This window comes from Schistocerca nitens, chromosome 6 (assembly GCF_023898315.1).
Source record: "Schistocerca nitens isolate TAMUIC-IGC-003100 chromosome 6, iqSchNite1.1, whole genome shotgun sequence".
Classification (NCBI taxonomy): Eukaryota; Metazoa; Arthropoda; class Insecta; order Orthoptera; family Acrididae; genus Schistocerca; species Schistocerca nitens.
In genome coordinates, this window is record NC_064619.1 from 621,451,043 (window position 1) to 621,473,754 (window position 22,712).

Genomic DNA, 22,712 nt, shown 5'->3' on the forward strand with positions numbered 1-22,712 from the left:
TGGCAGTTTGCAATGACATTTACTGTGACTAGAGGAATAGACTGTTCCATAACACTTTGGGCAAACTGCTGCATGCATCCAACTTTCTGCCATGATACTTTGGTGCAAAGTCTTTTGGCCATCTCCATGTGAACTCTGATGAAAAAGCACTGAGCTCCCATATTTTAGATCCCACAGCTGCATGCATGGTGTAATGCCAACTGGCATTATGTATGCACTGCTTGAGCACATACACATCTGCTGCAAGTCTGTGCATTGAACCATGCACCCTCCAAGGTGGAAGCTCACCTCATTGACATCAAATTGACACCTCATTGACATCAAATTGATTGTCTTTGCATGGTAAAGTCATGCAACAACACTGGCTACACAGAGCATGAAGTTTCTCTATGACAGGATTCCATGCAGAATTTAACTGGAAGCCACTGTCTTGACTGATAAGGGACTAAGACAGTTGTATTTCCACTGATTCCTTACTGATGGAACTCCAAACGCTTGATGTATGGGCTACAATTTTTATTTCATCAAATGCTCTATTCAAAGAGGCCTTGGAAGACCCAACAGTACTTACCAACTGCCATATCATCCTCAGCCAATAGGTGTCACTGAAAGTAGATATGGAGGAGCATGTCGTCAGCACACTGCTCTTGTGGCCATTGTCTGTTTTTGTGACTGGAGCTGTTACTTCTCACACAAGTAGCTCCTCAATTGGCCTCAAAAGCAGCTGAGTACACCCCACTCACCAACAGCATTTGGCAGACCTTGACAGTCACCCATCCAAGTGCTAGCCAGGCCCAACAGCTATTTCATCAAATTCCCAGTAGATTACAGTATTTGGTGATAGTGGGATTATAGGCTCAGAGGAGGTGAGTATGTTATGTGATCCTGCACAGAGCGCATCATTTGCCCTATACAGGATTTGCTGCATTTGCACAAAATCCTGTAAATACCTGTTTTGTACAGCCCTTAAGTTGTCTTTGACAGATCTCAAAAGCACTCTGATTTTGGGAGGACAAAAGATTACTTTAAATTCGCAAAATTGGCTCTGAGCACTATGTGACTCAACTTCTGAGGTCATTAGTCTTTAAATTTGCATCTGCTTAATATTCTGCCCACTTTTGCTGAAACATTTTCAATTTGTGTTAGATAAGCAGTCTTTTTGAAAACTTCACCCTCTTCCTGCAGTCTTTTTGAAAACTTCACTCTCTCCCTTGTTCAATTGCTTGTACATCTGTACTACTCTCCATATTTGCTTGGATAAATATCCACTGTTCAGAGACACAGTTTGCAGGTGTTCCAGTTCCGTTTTGCAGATTATCAGCATCTGAGAAGGTTTGAGCTCAGTTGATTAAGGTCTTCAAAATACTCATCATTTTTAATGGATGGTGGCAACAATCAGCCTGTAAGTACAGGTCTGTATGGGTGGGCTTTCGAAACACTGATTGTATGATGAAAGCCTACATTGTACCGGGTGATCAAAAAGTCAGTATAAATTTGAAAACTTAATAAACCACAGAATAATGTAGATAGAGAGGTAAAAATTGACACACATGCTTGAAATGACATGGGGTTTTATTAGGAAAAAAAAAAAAAACAAAGTTCATAAAATGTCCGACAGATGGCGCTGGACAGCAAAACGTCAGTGACTGCGCATGACAATCGTGTATAAAAGGAGCTGTAATGAGAGAGAATCAGATGTGCCAGCATTTTGACGTTACCTGAAAAGGCACTTTTAGTGAAGCTCTATTATCAGAATGGGGAATGTGCTAGTTCAGCATTACGATCCTATCGCCATAGGAAGGGGATTTGAATGGGTAAAGGTCCGTTGACAAATGCAGTTGTGGCGAGAATGATTTCGAAGTTCGAAGCCACAGGTTGTTTAGACGATAGACCCCGTAGTGGCCGACCAAGCACAAGGTGTAATGCTGCTGAGACAGTTCAGGAAGAAATGGAGACTGTAGCGGGTTCGTCTATGCATGGGGAAGTCAGCACTCGTGCAGTCGCATGTCGCACCGGCATTCCATACACTACTGTTTGGTTGGCACTTACGCGTACCCTCCGATGCTATTCATACAAAATCCATTGGCATCATGAACTGTTACCTGGAGATTTAGTGAAGCGAAGGGCATTTGCGGTGTGGGCATTTCAAAAGCTGGTGGAAGATGACGATTGGTTGAGTAACATGTTGTGGACCGATGAAGCTCATTTCATGCTCTGAGGGTCTGTCAACGCCCACAACTGCAGAATATGGGGTACCGAAAATCCTAGAACTGTCATGAAAACTTCACTGCACAACAAGAAAGTCACGGTATGGGTTGGATTTACTACATCTCCCGTTATCGGGCCTTTTTTCTTCGAGTAAATGCGTGATTCTGGTTTTGTAACTGCTACCGTGACGGGTGAGAGGTACGCCGATACGTTACAGAATCGCATCATCCCCAGCCTGGCTGATAAACACCTGCTGGAACATACGATGTTTATGCAGGATGGCGCTCCGCCCCATATTGCTAGACACATGAAAGATCTCTTGCATGTGTCGTTTGGTGATGATTGTGTGCTCAGCCGCCACTTTCGTCACGCTTGGCCTTCCAGGTCCCCAGACCTCGGTCCGTGTGATTATTGGCTTTGGGGTTACCTGAAGTCGCAAGTGTATCGTGATCGACTGACATCTCTAGGGATGCTGAAAGACAACATCCGATGCCAATGCCTCACCATAACTCCGGACATGCTTTACAGTGCTGTTAACAACATTATTCCTTGACTACAGCTACTGTTGAGGAATGATGGTGGAAATATTGAGCATTTCCTGTAAAGAACATCATCTTTGCTTTGTCTTACTTTGTTATGCTAATTATTGCTATTCTGATCAGATGAAGCGCCATCTGTCGGACATTTTTTGAACTTTTGTATTTTTTTGGTTCTAATAAAATCCCATGTCATTCCCAGCATTTGTGTCAATTTGTACCTCTCTATCTACATTATTCCATGGTTTATTCAGTTTTCAAGTTTATACTGACTTTTTGATCACATGGTATGACTGATTGCCCAAGTGTGTGACTGCTCTGATGTTGCACCAAGGTGTCTGAAAACAGCAAACAACCATCTTTTTCCATCTCCATAGCAAATTTTGTTTTCATGTATGGAGTTCAGATGTTGAAGGAACTCTCACAGACTGTCCAAACTATAAAAATGTCAGCAGTGTACCACCAAAATACTATTGGTTTTAAAACAGCTGAGGGGAATGGTTGCTCCTCAAAGTCTTCCATAAAAGGATTGGCTGCTCCAGAAGACAAAGGACTTGCCATCGTGACACCATTATATTGTGCAAAAAATTCATTGTTAAATAGACATGTAGATCGAGGAAAGAATGAGCATGAACACTGCTGCAACATCAGCCTCAAACCTGTTGCAGAAGAGATGTGGCGAGTCCACCTGCGGCACATTTGTGAGAAGCACCACATCAATACTGACCGACAAGCTGTTGCTTTCCAGCTTAAGTGACAGATGTCTGCTGATAAAAAATCTCTAGAATTTCTTATACAGTGTGGGTACTTGCCTACAATGAGTTTAAGGAAAGATTCCAAGTACTTATCCAAATCATAAATGGGCCAAGTACTTGGCCTCTTTACTCAGACCCATTGCAGGCAAGTGTCCACATCACATAATAAATTCTGGTGATTTCATTAGCAGACTTCAATATCCTAAACCAGTAAGCCACAACTACATATTGTTTATTGATTTATACTTGATTATTATTTTCTATAGTCTGGCAGGTTGGAAAATCAGCAATTGGACATTCATAAATACCCAGTTTTGGAGGGTTAACTTACTCCCAAGATACATATGCTGGGAACCAAAGTTCTGACTTTGAGCCTATGTTACATGCCCTATATGTTCTCCCACACTGTTCTAACACTCAGGCCTTTCCAAAATTTTCTAATAATAATGAAAAGGTTGCAATATGTGGACACTTTTGTATGATACAATTTATTTCACTTAATTTCAAGTATCACATCCCTACTTATTCTGCTCACATTCATATTACAACTACAGCCACTCATTTGTCTTGAGTTTAGATGATATTATTATTGCAGATTTCTTACAGTACATACACTCTAATTGTATAGCCCCCCCTCCCCAATACAAAATTAATCCTAAGCTTCAAACTTATTATTTTAACCACGATTGCATTTCTAACACACATATACATCCCACTCATGTGATGGCCCTGGCCCGATTACTTTCATGCACAACTGCAGTGGGCAGGAGAACCCAGGACCTGCTCTGCAGGCTTGCACAACCTCAACTGGCTCACTCCTTCATGCAACATGATCTCCAGGTGCCAATCTTTCCATTCGGGAACTATGATGATGATGATGAGTCCCATACACCTTACTAGGCAAGGTCCTAGTGGAGGTGGTTAGCCATTGCCTTCCTCCGACCGTAATGGGGATGAATGATGATAATGAAGACGACACAACAACACCCAGTCATCTCGAGGCAGGAAAAGTCCCTGACCCCGCCGGGAATCGAACCCGGGACCCTGTGCTCGGGAAGCGAGAACGCTACCGCGAGACCACGAGCTAGGACTCGAGAACTATAGGACATCCCAATCAGTGATGCTACTGCACCATAGCAAACAGGCAAAAGAGTATATTTTATCTCAAGTACAAGATCAATATTTGTACCCTTACATCCTGGAATGCTGTTTTGATGTTGTTGTGGTTTTTACAAATGTGCCTCTGGCGGCACACTACATCTCGCTAGAAATAGGTTTTGCACTGACTTTACATCATTTCTCTACCGCACTCTATCCTCAACACACTTTTTAACGACAAGTTTTTTTAACAATCTGATTATGTCACCAAGATGAAGTCCTTTGTCTCCCCTGGTGGATAATCTCTTTGTGGAAGGTTTGAGGAGACCACTCATGCTAAAGTGAAACAAGTCAGATTTTGTTATGATATGTTCCATTCAACTCATGATCTTTCATCCTGCTGGTGTGTGTGCCAACTGCTACCTTATAATTATCTTGTGATTGTCAGTCTTGATGTTATTCACTGTAGTGCACCTGCTATGCAGTGCCACTACACTGGGCCGTGTCTACTTAACAATGGTCTTCTTCACCTTTCATATGGCTGGGTTCTGAAAGAGAGCTCTGATCTACTCAAGCTACTAAAATGATGCAGTCACTCTTGTAATAACTCTTCTGTATTATTTAAACACTTTTTGCTTAAAGGAGACCTCTCACTGAGAAACAGAAGCACTGAGTCATTCATTGGCACACACAAAAGAAGGAAAACTTACTAGCTTTCAGAGTTATCCTCTGATGAGCTGGAGTAAAACATACACACACACAAACTATGCCCCTACATGGTGCAAGCCAATGCTATTTTTCAACAGATGGACTGGTTGTAGCTGAAATAACAATACTAATAGTATGAGTATATACAATATGTCATTTTTTAAGCTGAAATAACAGTACTAATAGTATAAGTATATACAATACATCATTTGTTTCTATTAAAAAATTCGTCAATGGAATAGAAGGAGTTGGCCACTAGTAAGTCTTTCAGGCTCCTTTTAAACTGATCTTTATTTGTAACTAAATTTTTTATGTTTGCTGGCAAATTATTGAAGATGAGTGTTCCTGAGTAGTGGACCCCTTTTTGAACTAAAGTAAGTGCTTTTAAGTCCTTGTGCAGATAATTTTTGTTCCTGGTATTGTATGTATGAACTGAGCTGTTTTTTGGAAAAAGAGATATGTTATTAAGGACAAATTTAGTTAATGAGTAAATATACTGAGAGGCAGTAGTTAGTATACCCAGTTCTTTGAAGAGGTTTCTACAGGACGTCCGTGAATTTACTCCACAAATAATACGTATTACACACTTTTGGACTCTTTGACTTGAAGAGTTACCCCAAAATATTATACCATATGACATTATGGAATGAAAGTAGGCAAAGTATGCAAGCTTTTTCATTTTTATGTCACCTATGTCTGCTAACGCTCGAATTGCAAATACAGATTTGTTAAGGCGTTTCTGCAGTTCTGTGGTGTGCTCCTCCCAACTGAATTTATTATCAAGTTGTCATCCCAGGAATTTAAGACTGTCAACCTCTTCTATCTGCTCTTCTTCATATTTTATGCATATGCTGGGTGGAAACCTCTTACAGGTTCTGAATTGCATATAGTGATTCTTTTCGAAGTTTAATATCAGTGAGTTAGCTTTAAACCATTTATTAATATCCATGAAAATATCATTAGCAGGTCTTTCTAGAACTACACTCAACATACTATTTATGGCAATACTTGTGTCATCTGCAAAACAAAACGAACTCTGTTTCTGGAAGTGTAACTGATGAGAGATCATTAATGTACACAAGAACAAGCAATGGCCCTAAGATGGATCCTTGTGGGACACCACATGTAATTTCTTCCCATTCTGATGTTGACTGATGACTTAATTCACTAGTCCCTTGCACTGACACCCTTTGTTTCCTGTTAGTGAGGTATGACTTGAACCATTTTGCAGCACTGCCCGTGACACCATAGAATTCTAATTTATTTAAAAGGATGTTGTGGTTCACACAATCAAATGCCTTTGACAAATCACAGAAAATACCTGCTGCTTGTAATTTGTTATTTAATGAATTAAGTACATTTTCACTGTAGGTGTAAATAGCCTTCTCGATATCAGAACCCTTCAGAAATCCAAACTGTGTTTTTGGTAATATGTTATTTGTGGTCATATGGTTGAGAAGCTGCCTGTACATTACATTTTCTAATATTTTTGAGAATGCTGGCAAAAGTGAAATCGGTCAGTAGTTTGATGGTATCTCTTTATCCCCTTTCTTGAATAGAGGCTTAACATCTGCATATTTTAGCGTCAGTAAATGACCCAGTTATAATTGACTGGTTACACAAGTAACTCAGAATTGTACTAAACTCACAGGAACATGCCTTAATTAACTTTGTTGATATTTCATCGTAACCACTAGAATGGTCTGTTTTTAAAGATTTTACAATGGAAGTTATTTCTTTTGGTGAAGTGAGTGATATATTCATGTACTTGAAGCTATTTGTAAAGGCTAGTTTCAGATATTCAAGGGCATTATTTACTGATCCTGACAATCACATTCTATCAGTAATGGATATAAAGTACTTGTTAAATAGATTTGCCACACTATGCCCATCGGTTACTAATGTGTCACCTACCCTGAATGCTATCTGCTCCTGTTCCTTTCTGGTTCTACCAGTCTCCTCTTTCACTATATCCCATATTGTTTTTATTTTGTTCTCTGACATTGCTATTTTCTTCTCGTAGTGCATTTGTTTAGATGTCTGAATTACTTTTTTTAATATTTTAGAGTATTCCTTGTATTTAGCTAAATCATCCGCATTGGAGCTATTCTTGGTCGACAGATACATTTTCCTTTTTGTCTTACAGGAAATCTTTATTCCTTGTGTAATCCATGGTTTTATTATAGACTTCTGTTTAATTTGAGTAACTTTAAGAGGAAAACAGTTTTCAAACATGGTACTGGCATTGTTCATGAACGTGTTATATTTTCATGAACGTGTTATATTTTTCATTCATATCATGAGCACTATAAACATCTTTCCAGTTCATATCTTTGAGCAGTTTTCTAAAACACTCAATTTTTGGTTGATTGACTACTCTCCTGTACTCATGTTTAGCAGTCTTGATAATCTGCTTAGAATTTACATCTAAAACAAAGAGCTGCATGTCATGATTTGATAGTCCATTTATTACAGGTTTTATGATATGATATTGTTCCTTTGATTTGCCTATAAAAATGTTATCAATGGCTGTCCTTGAAGATTTAGTGATCCTAGTTCAAAAGTTTACAGCGTGAGTTTCACCAGCAATCAAAATTTCTTTGTTTATTCCTGTTAAATAACCCAAAGGAGCTTCTAGATGATTTATGAATAGATTATAATTTCCTGCAGGTGCTCAGTAAATAGTTACTATTATATAGGATCTGATATGGAACTCTACTTCTGTTGCACATGCTTATAGATGCTGCTCTAAACAGAATTTATTAATGTCAATTTTCTTGAATTCATGGCAGTTTTTAATAAATGTGGCAACTCCTCCTCCATCCATATCTACTCGGCAGAAGTAAGAAGCTAGCTTAAATCCTGACATGTCTAACATATCGTGGTCACTTGATGTTCAGAGAGGCAGATTATGTCAATTTGGTTAGATGAATTCATTTCATCAATACAAATGAGTAGTTCATCAACTTTATTTCTGAGCCCCGGAATGTTCTGGTGTAATAAAGATAACTGATACTGCATACTAATGGGATTATAGCTGCTTTGGCGAGTATGAACTGGCAGTTTCTGATTACTTTCTGTTAAACATTGTTTAAATGGAGGCTGTATGTTAAAATCTGACTCCTGTTCATCTGTTTTCTCAAGCTGAGTATGTCTGTCAATCTCTCTTAAAACTCGTTTTCTTTCCCCCTTCCCGATCCTAAAAAAGGCATCCCTCTGACACCTGTGACCACTGGTATTTTACCACTTGTGACAGTGCCCCCCCTTAAATTTTCTGCAATCAACCCAGACAGTTTTCCCTTCTCTTTCCTATTGAGGTGAAGGCCATGCCTAGTGTAGTCCCACCTATCGATAGCATCCACAGGAATCAAACCAATATGGGACCCTATATCCATCCTAAGCAGCCACTCCAACTCCAAGTTCACCCTCCCGATGGAAGAGTTCAAATGAGGCCGATCATGGCGTCTCAACACAGACACAAATCCCACACTCGTATGCTGCGTTGCTGATGCTATCTTCACCAGGTCACTCTCTATGGAATATTCAGAGTCTCTGTCAATGCTATTTCCTGGACCACCGACAATAACCACGGCATCATCCTTTGTGAAATCCTTGCATATAGAAACTACACCCTCTGTTACCTGACCCAGATCTGCACTAGGCTTGAACAAGTTTGTGACCAGGTACTCTGGACCTAGATTTTTCTGCAGTAGTTGGCCAATACCTCTACCATGGGAACTACCTAACAACAGGACTTTCTTCCTCTTTACAAATTTCCCTACCTTTTTCAAGTCCTTGAAAGCTTGTGCCCTTTCTACAGCTTAAGCTATATGAGGCTCACCCGATTCTGACTGAGGCAACAGGTCAAATCTATTTTCAAGATTTATGACAAAGGTGTCTGATGCTCTCCTCTGCCTGTTCCCCCTATTACCTGCTGCCACTTTTCCTTCTTTAACCTGTCCAGATCCTCCCTTGCCTTGTCTGAGTCTGCTTGAAAAGCTGCAATTTTCCCTTTCTGTTCCAGTATTTTCCTATCTCTACTGCAGATCCTACAATACCACTAGTGAGCCTCATTTATGTCCCCATTTCCCACGCCACTACATTTGCCCCAATGAAAGAAACTACAGCACCCATCACGCCACACCCCGGAACTAATGATCCTATTGCATATCACACACTTGTCACTCATGATAAAAACAGAAATCGTATAAACTGATTTAAGTACTGACTAAAACGTAAACAAAGGACCCTAGAAACTATTCAGGCAGTTATAAATAAATTGAAAGAGTACTGAATAAAAAAACTGGTGATTACATATAAGTTTAAGTCACTGTTTACTTATGATACATGCGCATGAAATTAAGCTTAAAATCTGTGCTGTAGGTGCGAGAAGGAAAATAAACTTCTTACCCCGTTTAACCTTCTTTAACACTTCACTAACACTTCCCCAAATGTAACAACACTTATATTATATTTATACCAACTGGAAACGTTTACCTGCAAGTTTAATTCACTACTTACTTACGATCCGCGCGCGTGACATTAGGCCTAGGATTCGTGCTACAGGTGCGAGAAGAAAAATACGCTTCTTACCCTGTTTAATCTTATTTTATACTTCACTAACACTTCCACTAAAGGGAAGGAGGAGGTGGAAGTCACCGAGTGGGATTGGTGATGGATGACTAGAGGCTCAGAGGAAGTCAGCCAGTTTGCCTGCTAGGAATGTGGGAGGGAGGGGTGACAGGTATATGCACTGACACAACTGTAGCAGCTAATGGGAAGCGACACACACTAAAGGTGATACACGGACTTGAACTGGGAGGGGGTCACAGGATGGAGGAAGGGGATACTGTTGGGGGAGGAGGCAACGTACAAGTTATCGCTGTCAGTTGGAAAAATGCACTCTGTTTGCCCCAGTCATCAAATACCTGGGTTCATTCTTAATCACAAGTGTGTCATGCACACATGCAGCCATGTTGACACTATTATTGACATGCCTGCTTCCACTAACCTTAAACAGTTACAGTCATTTCTGGGGAAAATCACGTACTATGCCATGTCTATTTCTCAAGTAGGGCAGATTGTGCACCCTCTCAATGGCTACACAAAAAGAGCATCAAATCTGTGAGACAAGCTGCTCATGAACAGGTATTTCAGTGCCTTACGGACTGTCTCAAGGCCACTCTGTGTCTAATGCCATATGTGCTGGGTCTGCCATTAACACTGGTGACAGATCTGTCCCAGTACGGTATCAAAGCAGTCTTCTCCACAAGTTCAGATGGTTCAGAGTGCCCAACTGCCTTCCCCCGCAAAAAGTTAAAAGCTGTGCAGCCCATCTACTCTCAAACTGAGAAGAAGTTTTGGCAATCATTTGTAATCCAAAAGTTTTGTGTATATTTGAACAGCAGCAAATTTAGTATACTGACTAACCACAAATCCTGAATTTCCTTGTTCAGGCATCAGTCTATGTTCCCCATAAGACTGTGCAATGTCTGCAGTGTTGTTTGTAAATGAGTATCATCACGAAATACATTTTTGCTCTACCACTCAACATGCTGTAGCGGCACCACCATTTAGGATAGGAAGAGTTAGTTTTGTGCGATATTCGGAGCACCAGTTACAGCCAGGTGTGGGCCGGATTGCAGTAAGTTATGCATACCAGTAGTTGCAAAGGCAAATACAGGCCACAGGGGCGTATAACTGCCGGAGAGGGCGCACACGGCAGTGTCTGTGGCGCAAGTCACAGGCAGAAGAGGGCCACTGGCCAACCTAAGTGTTACAGGTACATGACGCGAACTGGCGCGTATGCCAAAATAGACGCACAGCTGAGTATAAATAGGTGCCATTTTCTAACAAGATTCATTCAAGTGTGGCAGCTCTCCTGGACGGCAGAGCATGTCACACCGCGGGGCTACATGCAGCAACAGATGGGACGACAGCATCCCAGTCCACGGCAGGTCATTGGTTTGGCCCCCTGAGGCCGACGCAGGGTCCGCGGCAAGCCACTCTTCGGCTCGCTACTGCGGACAGTCATCTCGGCTCCCTACACATGCCGGAGACTTCCGAGGTGAGGGCCGCACATTCGGATGCCGGATCGCGGGCGGTCGTTGCTGCCGCGTTCACAGCTATGCCAGCAAGGAAGAAGCAGCAGTGGGGCCGGCCAACGGCTCCCGGCAGAGAAACGCAGCTCACACCGAGCAGTGCTGAGTCGGCTGCTGGCACAGCCATCCTGATGTAATCGGAACTCTGCAGATGGTGTACAAGGCCGGCACGACACAGTGTTGCATTACAAAGGCAGCTAGGGTGCTTCCTCAGCATTTCGGGGCCTGTGATGCAGACCAAGGTGAATGGAACACTGTAGTGTAAGCAAATAAATCAATTGGAAAGTTCTCACCAAGTTTCAATACACCACATTTGGCGTCTGATACCACAACATTTGGTGTCAGAATAGCAGACGTCATCTGTCCAGTACAACGTTCAAGCCCACGGGCTGCAGTACAGTCACAAGATATAGTGAGTGCTGTCAAAATTGTTATTTTGAGTGTTGGTCATTTTCTTTCTTTTTTGTTTATGTTTTGAGTATGAAGTGTCAAAAGCCACATTGTAGATGTTTTGATAGTATTTATTTTTTGTCAGAGTAAATGTCAGTGTATTTGGGGCAGTAAGATTTATAATTTTTTTTTTGGTGGCATTTTATTACTTTTGTATTGGTTTATGATGATACTGAGTATGCCAATAAGGAGCTGTAGGAAGTCAGATTAATCTTGTACTTAATCCCGAAACAAAACGACTAACTGAGAATGAAAGCAACACAACGGCATAGTCAAGGACACAAGGTGTGTCGGAACCAGAAGCGGTGGAGATATGGATGGAAAAGATAGCACAATTGACAGCGGACAATATGTAGATGAGAAATGAATTAACATCTAGAAGTTGAGCGGGAAGCCGCATCTGATCAGTCATTGTTGCCTAGGGTGCAGGAGATTGATCCAGCTGCCACGAGTCTGATTATTCCGTTTTCTGGCAAGGCATCTGAGGATGTGCATTCGTTTGTGGAGGACTTGGAAATTTCAGCTGCAATGAATGGTTGGTCTGATGAACAGTTGTTACATGTAGCCTAGATTAGGTTAACGGGTGAAGCAAAAACATATGTAAAGTGTTCTGAGGCCTTAAGGAAGGCAGGACAGTTTAAGCAGTTAAAGGAAGGGCTTTTACAAAGGTACAAGAAACAGAATAGCACTCGGTACTTTAGGGAGAGGTTAAGTACAATGACAAAGAGACAGGGGGAGTCGGTGGAGAAATTTGCAAACACGTTAAGGGAAATTAATGAGTATACTTACGAGTTGGGTCAGAGAGAAGAAGCGAATAGTGTTCTGTTGCAGGAGGCCGAGCAAAGGGCACTTGATGGATTTTTGAGAGGGTTACTGGCACGTATGTCACGGGACGTGTGTGAAGGAAATCCGAAAGATTTGTATTCGGCCATTCAGCTGGCAGTTCAATGTGAGGAAATAGATGTGGCAATCGGAGTACATGAGAGGCAAACAGTACTTGCAGCGGGTATAAAATGTTATAAGTGTGGTCGTATGGGACATGTGTGGAGGCAATGTACCCAGTCACCAAGGAATAGAGGAAAGGGTGGAAATCAGCAGTGTGGAGGATGAAGAAGTGGAGATAGGAGAGGTAGACAATCGTTAAATGGCAAAGGGAGCCCAAGACCCACCTAAGGGAGTTTCCGTTTAATTTCAATGCTATGAATACATAAGCAGAGATGGAATGTTCAGTGGTAGGATCCGTAGGAACTAAAAAGTTGAAGATTTTGTTGGACACAGAGGCGCAAGTGTCAGTGGCTACTAAGAATATAATGGGACAAAGGAAGTTAGACCCGTCCTTTTATAGGTTGCGTGGAGGTCACGCCTTTGGGGTTGGTGACAGTTGACTTTCACATAGGGAAAGTCCGATTTAATGCATGCATGGAGGTGGTACCATGGGTGAGAGAGGGCTACAACATGATCCTCGGAGTAGATTTCTTGAATCAACATCATGCCAAAATTGACCTTGGACAACGAACTGTGGAACTTGGTAGAATGTTATTTCTGCTAGGGGAAACTTGTCAATGCAGAGCTGTCACAAGGGGTGTTCAACATAATGAACAAACCAATTGAACCACCTACATTAGCATTAATGCTTATTTTGCATGAGTGTGTGTCTTGTGGCACTGGGAAGTCACTTTGGGTAAGAGTGGAGTCTAATCTACCTGTGTGCACAGTATGTGTTATTGAAGCATTGGAGGATAATGAAGCTTTGGGTTCGCTGGGTTGTTTTGTGAAATGTAGTGTTGTTCACATACAGGAAGGGAACGACGGGCAAGTAGCTCCCGTGAACATGGATAATTTTAGCACTCTAGATGCGAATTTGAGGAAAGGAGTTTTAGTAGCAAATTTGGATGTGCCAGAAGACGAAGACTGGTGTTCAAGAGGTAGGCGAAGCGATCAATCACTAACTGCCGATAGAACTGCATTGCATGACAAAATTAAGCATTTGAAATGAGAAGAAAGAGAGCATATGGAAGAATTATTGGGGGAATTTAAGGAATTGTTTTGTCCACAAGGGCCATTACCAGCAACTCCATTAGTTCAACGTAGGATACCAACAGGGAATGAAGCACCTGTTTACCATAAAACATACAGAATAATGAGGTATTTGCAGCCAATTGTGGAGGATTTCATTGATCAGCAGCTTGCGGACGGTATTATAGAGCATAGTAATAGTTGCTGGGGAGTGGGCATTGTCATTGTGCCTAAAAAATCTGCAGATGGAACTAAGAAATACAGGTTCTGTTGTGACTACCTATACCTCAATAATAAGACAGTAATGGATGCATACCCCATTCCAAACATATCAGAGACTTTGGATCACTTAGGACAGTGCCAGTACTTTTCTACGATGGATCTGACAAGTGGTTACCATCAGTCAGCAGTGGCTCCAGAGGATCATCCAGAAACTGTTTTCTCTACACCTGGAGGCCATTACCAGTTCATTGGAATGCCATTCGGTTTGAAAAACACTCCGGCAATGTTTCCGAGGTTGCTAGACAGTGTCTTGAGGGGTCTGAAACCACGGCAGTGTCTTGCCTATTTGGATGACATTATAGTGTTTTCAGGTAGTATGGAGCAACATAGACAGCGGTTAAGGGAAGTCTTCATGAGGTTAAGAGCAGGTTGTTTGACGTTGAGCCTGGAGAAGTGTCATTTTGAATTAGAAGAAGTAAAATATTTGGGTCATATTATCAGTAAGGATGGCGTGCAAACAGATCCGAGGTTGGTACAGGCTGTAATGGATTTTTGGGAACAGAAAACAGTTAATGAAGTGCAGTCATTCATTGAAATTTGCAATTTCTATCGAAAGTTCATGAAGGGTTTTTCAGATTTAGCACAGCCATTGACGCGATTGTTATGGAAGGGTGTGAAATTTGAATGGACAGAAGAGTGTCAGAAAGCGTTTGACAAACTGAAAGAAGTGTTAACATCAAGTCCGGTTCTTGTGTTTCTAGGTTTTGAAAAGGAGTTTATACTAGCATGTGATGCATCGAATCAAGCATTAGGATGTGTTCTTAGTCAAGAAATTGATGGGAAAGAGCATCCTGTAGCCTATGCGTCAAGGCAGTTGAATGCAACAGAGAAGAATTACTCAACAACAGAGAGGGAGATGCTTAGTGTGATCTATGGAATCACATATTTTAAATATTATTTATATGGGAGAAGATTTTTGGTAGTGACATATCATGCTGCATTGAAGTGGTTGTTGGGGTTGAAGGATCCGTCCACTACACTCACTAGATGGGCTGTGAGGCTTTCTGATTTCGACTACGGGGTGGTGCGCAAGCTTGGGAAGAAGCATGGTAATGCGGATGCACTAAGTAGAAAGGGGGCAAAAGTAGAAGTCATAGTTTATGACCCAGCAGTATGTCAAAAATTACAGGACACTGACAACGATTGTAAATTGTATCAGACACAGCCACAATTTAATATGTACGATGGTCTTCTGTGCAGGGAAATGAAGTTAGGGCCAAGAGCAGTAGTGTCAGCGAAACTCAGAGATGAGGTTTTAAAGGAAGCTCATGATCACGTGTTATCTCGTCATGGAGGGTGTAGAGCGATGAACAGGAGAACTACGGAGAGGTATTGGTGGAGAGGTAGGAAAGGAGATGTGGATCAGTATGTCAAGAATTGCATACCATGTGCACAGAGAGCAGATTTGAGTCGGAAACAGATACAGCTACAACAATTACCAGAAGCAACATGTCCATCTTCTTTTCTCGGGATTGATGTCTTAGGACCTTTTAGGTGAACACCACCAGGGAACAGATTTTTTCTGACAATAATAGACCATTTTTTGAGGTATGTGGAGATGATGGCTATGCCAAATCAACAGGCACCAATGGTCGCACAAGTGTTAGTAAATAACTGGATTTTTAAGTTTGGTGTACCAGAGACAGTAATTACAGACCATGGGAGCAACTTCGTGTCGGATTTAATGAAGGAGCTGTGTAAACTGTTGAACATAAAGAAGTTGAGGACAAGCGTGTTGCATCCACAGGCCAATGGAAGGACAGAATGGGTACACAGAACAATCGGGAAGATACTGAGTTTTTATGTGGATTCTCATCACCATCAGTGGAACGAGTATTTGAGGCGTACTGTATGCGCATACAATGCAAAAGTCCATACAAACACTGGTTTGTCTTCATATGAGGTAGTGTACAGGCAAAAAATGCTGTCACCATTTGATTTAGTCAAGCTACAGAAAGGAAGGACTGGTGAATCTGTATGACAGTTCGCAAAGACAATTCGGGATGCTTGGAAACGGGTACAAAAGGCGAATACATAGGCTTTGGAAAGGCAGGAAGATGCAGTAAAGCAGAAAGGAAGTTTACCGCAGTAAAAAGTGTGGCAATCGGTAATGCTGTCTGGCCCGTATATGCAAAAAGGGAAAAATGAAGAAATTCCTCACGAGATATCAAGGGCCATATCAAGTTATCGAAACCAAATCTCCCGGTAATGTTAAGCTTCAGCTACCAACTAGAATGATGATAGTACACATTGGGCAGTTACAGCCATTTAACAGTTGCCCGGATGTGATTCCAGGCGTGTCACAGGAAGGAAAGAGGAGAAAGAGAGAGTGAAAACAGGTGCTAAGCACGGAGAAAACCTGGAAGATAGAGTACAGCATGAAGTACCATATGCTTTGCAATCTACAAAGTAGTAGAGTATTTGTAGTTTTTCTTCTTTTCATGTCACATATCATTGGGTTTGCATAGAGTAATTAGGCATTGTATTTTACGTGTAGTTTCGAGTATTGTGAGCCTGCTAGGGGCAGCAGTCTTTTTGAAGAGGGAGGAAGGGTAATGGCGATCCCTGTCCTCAGGTCACTGAAAAGGGAAGTGTAGCATCTGACGTATGTGGAGTGTTGTTGGAGGAGAAATCAAATGCAGTTCTGAAGAAATAAATGCGTCGGAGTAAATTTTGCAGCAAAGCCGTAATAAATATGTGGTAAACGATGTCAGAGTCATACGATTTCTTCTTTAAATTTTTAGTTATCGACAGTGCTGGGTCAGGAAAGTCATGTTTATTGCACGAGTTCATATAATGTAAATTTAAGGATGAAAGTAGTCACACAGTCGGTGTTGAGTTTGGATCAAAAATAGTGAATGTTGGAGGAAAATCTGTGAAGCTACAAAGATGGGACACATGCACGGTGCAGATATTTTTAGCTCGGGGGAAAGGAATAGACTGTCCAAGCGACATCGTGGAGCCAAAATTGAGCTTGCAACGGGTTGAGATACATTGGATCTTCTCCACCTACGAGAATTTGGTAGTAGTAGCAAGTTGTTTTGAACAAGGAGTATTTGCAGAAGTGAAACGTATAGAGCTCGAAGGAAGTGGAATGTTAATCAATGGAACTAAGTGTAACATAATAGAACCAACCTTCCATCTGCCAGCGTCAATTTCAGAAGTCACGCAATTGAATATTACGCAGCCACAGCTGTACTGGCCAGAAACCACTTTAGAGTTTTGCCAAGGCAGAATCCGACCTTGTTAAATCAAGCTCTGGAACCAGATCTGTTGAGATCTGTAAACCAGTTCATTTTAGAGCAGGAGGGGCACATATCAGCCAGACAGCTTGTTCGGCATGTTGCTCAGTACAGAGAAAGGCAACGGCAAATAACGAGCATTTTGAGCACCTCTGTGCCAAGCGTCTTGCAGCCTTCACTAAGTTATGTGTTGTTTACTTTAGGATCAGGCAGAGAGCCAATTCCCAGAGGGATCAGAGGGTAGTCCAAGTCCCAGTAGAGTAAGTAAGTATGTCATAAGTGTCAATCCAAACAAGTTTATGCGTTAGTTAAAGGATGACCCAGGGACCGGGTCTTTCCAAAAAGGGGAATAATGTAGTGGTACCACTGTTTAGGATAGGGAGAGTTAGTTTTGTGCGATATTCAGAGCACGAGTGCAGCCAGGTGCAGGCCAGATTGCAGTAAGTTACGCATACCAGCAGTTGCAAAGGCAAATAGAGGCTACAGGGGTGTAGAACTGCTGGAGAGGGCGCACACAGCAGTTTCCATGGTGCAAGTCACAGGCAGAAGAGGGCCACAGGCCAACCTAAGTGTTACACGTACGTGACACAAACCGTCGCGCTTCGCAAAATAGTGGCGCACAGTTGAGTATAAATAGGTGCCGTTTTCTAACGAGATTCATTCAAGTGTGGCAGATCTCCTGGACGGCAGGCCGTGTCACACCGCTGGGCTACATACAGCAACAGAGGGGGCGACAGTGTCCCAGTCCACGGCAGTGGACCCTCTGAGACCGACGCGGGGTCCGCAGCCAGCCAGCGGCAGGCCACTCTTCGGCTCGCTACCACAGACAGTCATCTCGGCTCCTGACACACGCCGGAGACTTCCGAGGCGAGGACCGCAAATTCGGACACTGGATTGCAGGCAGTCGTTGCTGCCGCGTTCACAGCTATGCCAGCAAGGAAGAAGCAGCGGGGCCAGCCTACGGCTCCCGATGGAGCAGCATGGTTCACACTGAGCAATGCTGAGTCGGCTGTTGGCGCAGCCTTCCTGACATAATCAGAACTCTGCAGCTGGCGTACAAGACTGGCACAACACAGTGTTGCATTGCACAGGCTGCTGGGGTGCTTCCTCAGCGTTGTGAGACCTGTGACACAGACCAAGGTGAACGGAGCACTGCAGTGGAAGCAAATAAATCATTTGGAACATTCTTGCCAAGTTTTAATACAGCACCACCTGGCACCCGTCCACAACAATGCCTACACAGAGATCATGTCCCGCCAACTTTTTCGTTGAATTTGTATGCCATGAAACTGTTTGTTTTGCACTGGATCAACAGCTGCAAACAATCTTAGACAGATTCCCAATGAAAGTGCTTGGTTTGCCTTGTGATGTCTTGTGACCCAGTTGTGTGCAAGATTTTATCACAATCCAGAAGTGGTAGTCCAAGCATGTTTCCCACTAGACCAATCCAGTTTTTCACAATTATTTCACATTGCACTACAGGCCCAATGCGTCACATCTTAGCAATGGCCACAGCAGACTCTGACTGCTGGATCATCATTCCAAAACCCTCACTGGCCCCACCTCCTCCATTTCTTCACGCATCCCATTTGGGGACGACATACACGAAGGTGTTCACCAGGCAGCAAGTTTACTGAGATGACATCAGTGTCAACACTGAACACACATCCTGCTCCTGCCATTCCTTCTCTCTCAGTCAAATGTCCCCAACTCAATGTTTTTCACTGTGGCCTACCCGCAGCCACTGACACCCTTGGGAGAGGGTACACATAAATTTCGTGGGTGCTATTTCAGAGCGCTATGTGACTGCCAGTGGTGAACACCATCTCCAACTTTCATTTTGTGGTGTGCACACAATCCACTACCACTCCTGCTATCATCCATCACCCTGGGAGGATTTTCACTATTGCAGGGGCACCTCGCAACCCACTGTCAGATAATGGGCTACCATTTTCATCAACTCAATTGAATGCTTGAATGCGTTCTGTCACTGCAGTGACGTCAACCATCTGATCACCAACCCCTTTCACCCCACCTCCAAAGTGGAAACTGAGTGTATGGTCAGCAACTTCAAGACTCAGATGCAGATGGCCTTACAAATGTTGATTGACAATGCCTTGCACTGCTTCCTCAGGACATATCGCTCCTCCCACATAATAGTGGTTAGTCCAGTGGAAATCCTGCACCGGCACGCAGGCATTGCACCCTGTTTGACCAACAATGTTCTGTGCGGCACACACATCCTGTGCACACATCCATGGATGCCTGTGTCTGAGCTCCAACATTCGACCTACATCTGGAGTGCACCAAAGGTATCATTCTGGGCCACAGGGACTGTCAGCTGTTGAGATTCAAAGCTGTGTACATTGGCCTGATCCATCACTGAAACCAGCTCTGACCGTGACCAGTCACAATGGCCCTGCCGTTGCCTCTGACTCTGACCTGTGGACCAGACACAAAGTCTCCTCTGGCTGAGTCTCTTATGCTTTCCCTACACATCCCGTGCCACAGCAGGTGGGTGAGGGGATTACAGTTTGGAAATCTATGAAGACATAACCAGTATCTCCATCCCAACCATCCTTCAACCTGGTCGCACGGGAACAATCTTGAGCTGCGGATGCACTGATGCTTCCACCATCCTCACAGCCCTCGGTCGTGCGCCTACTGTGATCGGGGCCAAGCTAATAGTCTTAGGCCTGCTGGCCGAGTGTGCTATGTTTACACTCTCCTGCCCCCACCACCAGCTGACACTACGCGCCAATTTCACAGAAGAAGGATTTAGGAGCCCCATCAGTGGACGTGAGTGATAGTGGAGTGATGGCACTACAGTTAGACTCAATCAGCTGCCATTAGAGGTATGACAGCCGGGTCACACAGTCTCATCAATAGCAGCTCAGTTCTAGATGAATGGTGAAGGCCCAGTCTAGTATAGTACACCACTTGAGCTCTGTTAAGTATCGCCTAGATGCTATTCAGCTTTCAACCCTGGTTTGGACATTGACTCTCTGGCTTACATTCTTGCTGTTTGTACAGTGCTCCGCTCATGACAACGTTAGCTTTTTATCAGGTGCAGATAATTTAATAGATGTACATAAACTTTATATGGTGATGTCAATTGTATGTAAAATCAGATTATGGAAAGTTCAAGATTGAATAACAACAATCTGAAAAGGATGACTGCTACTCAACACATAGAGGAGGCATTAAGTCACCTACAGGCACAATAAGAACAACACTAGAAACATTTTCACCTTTTGGACAAAGTCTTTCTTCAGAAATAGAACTCTCACACATTCAGACAACAACAACAACAACATCAACAACTCACACACACATGGCCATTATCACCAGGCACTAAGGTCTGACTGAAACAGAGTGAGATGAATGCAGCAATCTAGCTGGAGTGGGATGCAAGGTAAGGAGACAACATGAGGCAAGTAGGGGGAAGGAAAGCAGGCTAGGGATCGTGGAAAATGCTAGTGTTGCCTGTGGGAATGGATGCAGGGATGCGGTGAGGACAAGATAGGGGGAGGGGGAAAAGAGAGGAGACAAGCAGGTGAGAGGGAGGGACTTGTAGGTAAATTGTCAGGATACAAAGTGTGTTTGTACTGGAGTGGGAGCTGAGAAGAGGACAGGAAGGAGGAAGACAGGAACTGGCAAAGGTTGAGGCCAGAGTGCTTACAGGAATGAAGACTATTTTGTAGGGAGATTTCCCACCTGTGTCATGGCTCATATATCTGCAATAAACACAGATGTAGAATGTGCACAGCAACAGCTAAGTGAAAAATCCATGCAATACGGACGTTTATTTATAAATAAAAGCCAACTTTGTGAGTTTCCTTTATGTGAGACTGAGTGTATTCGTGTGTCTCTTTGAAGTTCTAGATTCACATATTTTACTGTTTGGTTCCTTCGGCATAATCTTTGATTTTATCAATACCTGTTTGTACTGTGATGTATTGTGAAATTTTGAACATTCGCGGATCCGAGATAAACTTGTACTGTTATTCTCAATTTTAGGCTTAAACTTAATGGTTCTCTTTTAAAGGTTTTGACAAAAGGAGGCTTATTGTCATTCAAAACAACTGTTCTCTAATTTCATTGTACAATTACATGAGGAATAGGTTATTTTTGAGAATTTTTGGACGCTTACATAACTATATTTTCATAAGTTTATGGTACGGGTGTTTGGATATGTCACTTATTTAGCAGCAAATCAGTGTTTGTGGTTCACAGTTCTGTCAAAGAATACAAATAAACATGTGTTTTTGAGAATTTTTGGAAGCTACCATTGTCCTTTGCAAAACCTATAAACAATTTGTAGTAAATCAGCATTTGTCATTTAGTTACCATAGCAGATATTCTAACTAACATATTGTGTTACATCCTGTTTTCTTTCTAAAATAGGAGAGGCCCTATATGTTATCTGCATTTATCGTAAATTATGTTTTATGAAATTAATTATTTTTACCACAGGTTTTTGTGTTGCCTTAATGTAAATATCATTCTGCATATTCGCTTCAATTCTTATGAGGAATTAGCAACTTTTCAGCTCAACAGATTAAAAGATAATCAGCAGACATAGTTGTTTGTTGACTGCCTTGTAACCAGCCAAAATGCAGCCCTCCTGTGAACACTGTTCTCGAACATAGGATGAGTTGGTTGACGTTCGTAAGCAGGTGGAAATCACCCTGATTACAGTCAAATGATTGGCAGCTACTGCAAATTGGTGTGCTGGAAGAGCTCCCAACAGTACTCACCCATTTCACTTTGGGTGGTCAAAGGTAGGTCAAGGTGTCCCGTCCAGGGATGACGGGGACCAGGCAGGACTCAGGGTGTTATACCAATCCCTCTAACCAACAAGTTCGAGGTGCTGTCTTTCACTGAAACTGAAGTTGAGCCAGAGGAACTCACTTCAACTGTTTTGGGAAAACCTATTTTTCCCAATGTCAAGAGGGGGCAAACACAAAAGGTAGGGTTCTATTAATTGTCAGCAATTCAAATGTATGGTGAATGATGGTACTCCTTAGGGAAAGGGCAGCAAGGGACAGGAAAGGGCAGCAGGTGCACTCAGTGTGTAAGCCTGAGGGCCTTATTCAACACGGTGAAGAGGCTATTCCAGCAGCCATTGAGAGAACAAGATGCAACCAACTGCAGATTGTGGTGCACATTGGAACAAATGATGCCTGTCACCTGGGCTATGAGGTCATACTTGGGTCATTCTAGCAAGATGCAGAGAAGGTTGAGAAGACAAACCTTGCTCATGGAGTTTCAACGAAGCTCACAATTTGCAGCATTGTCCCCAGAACCCATCGT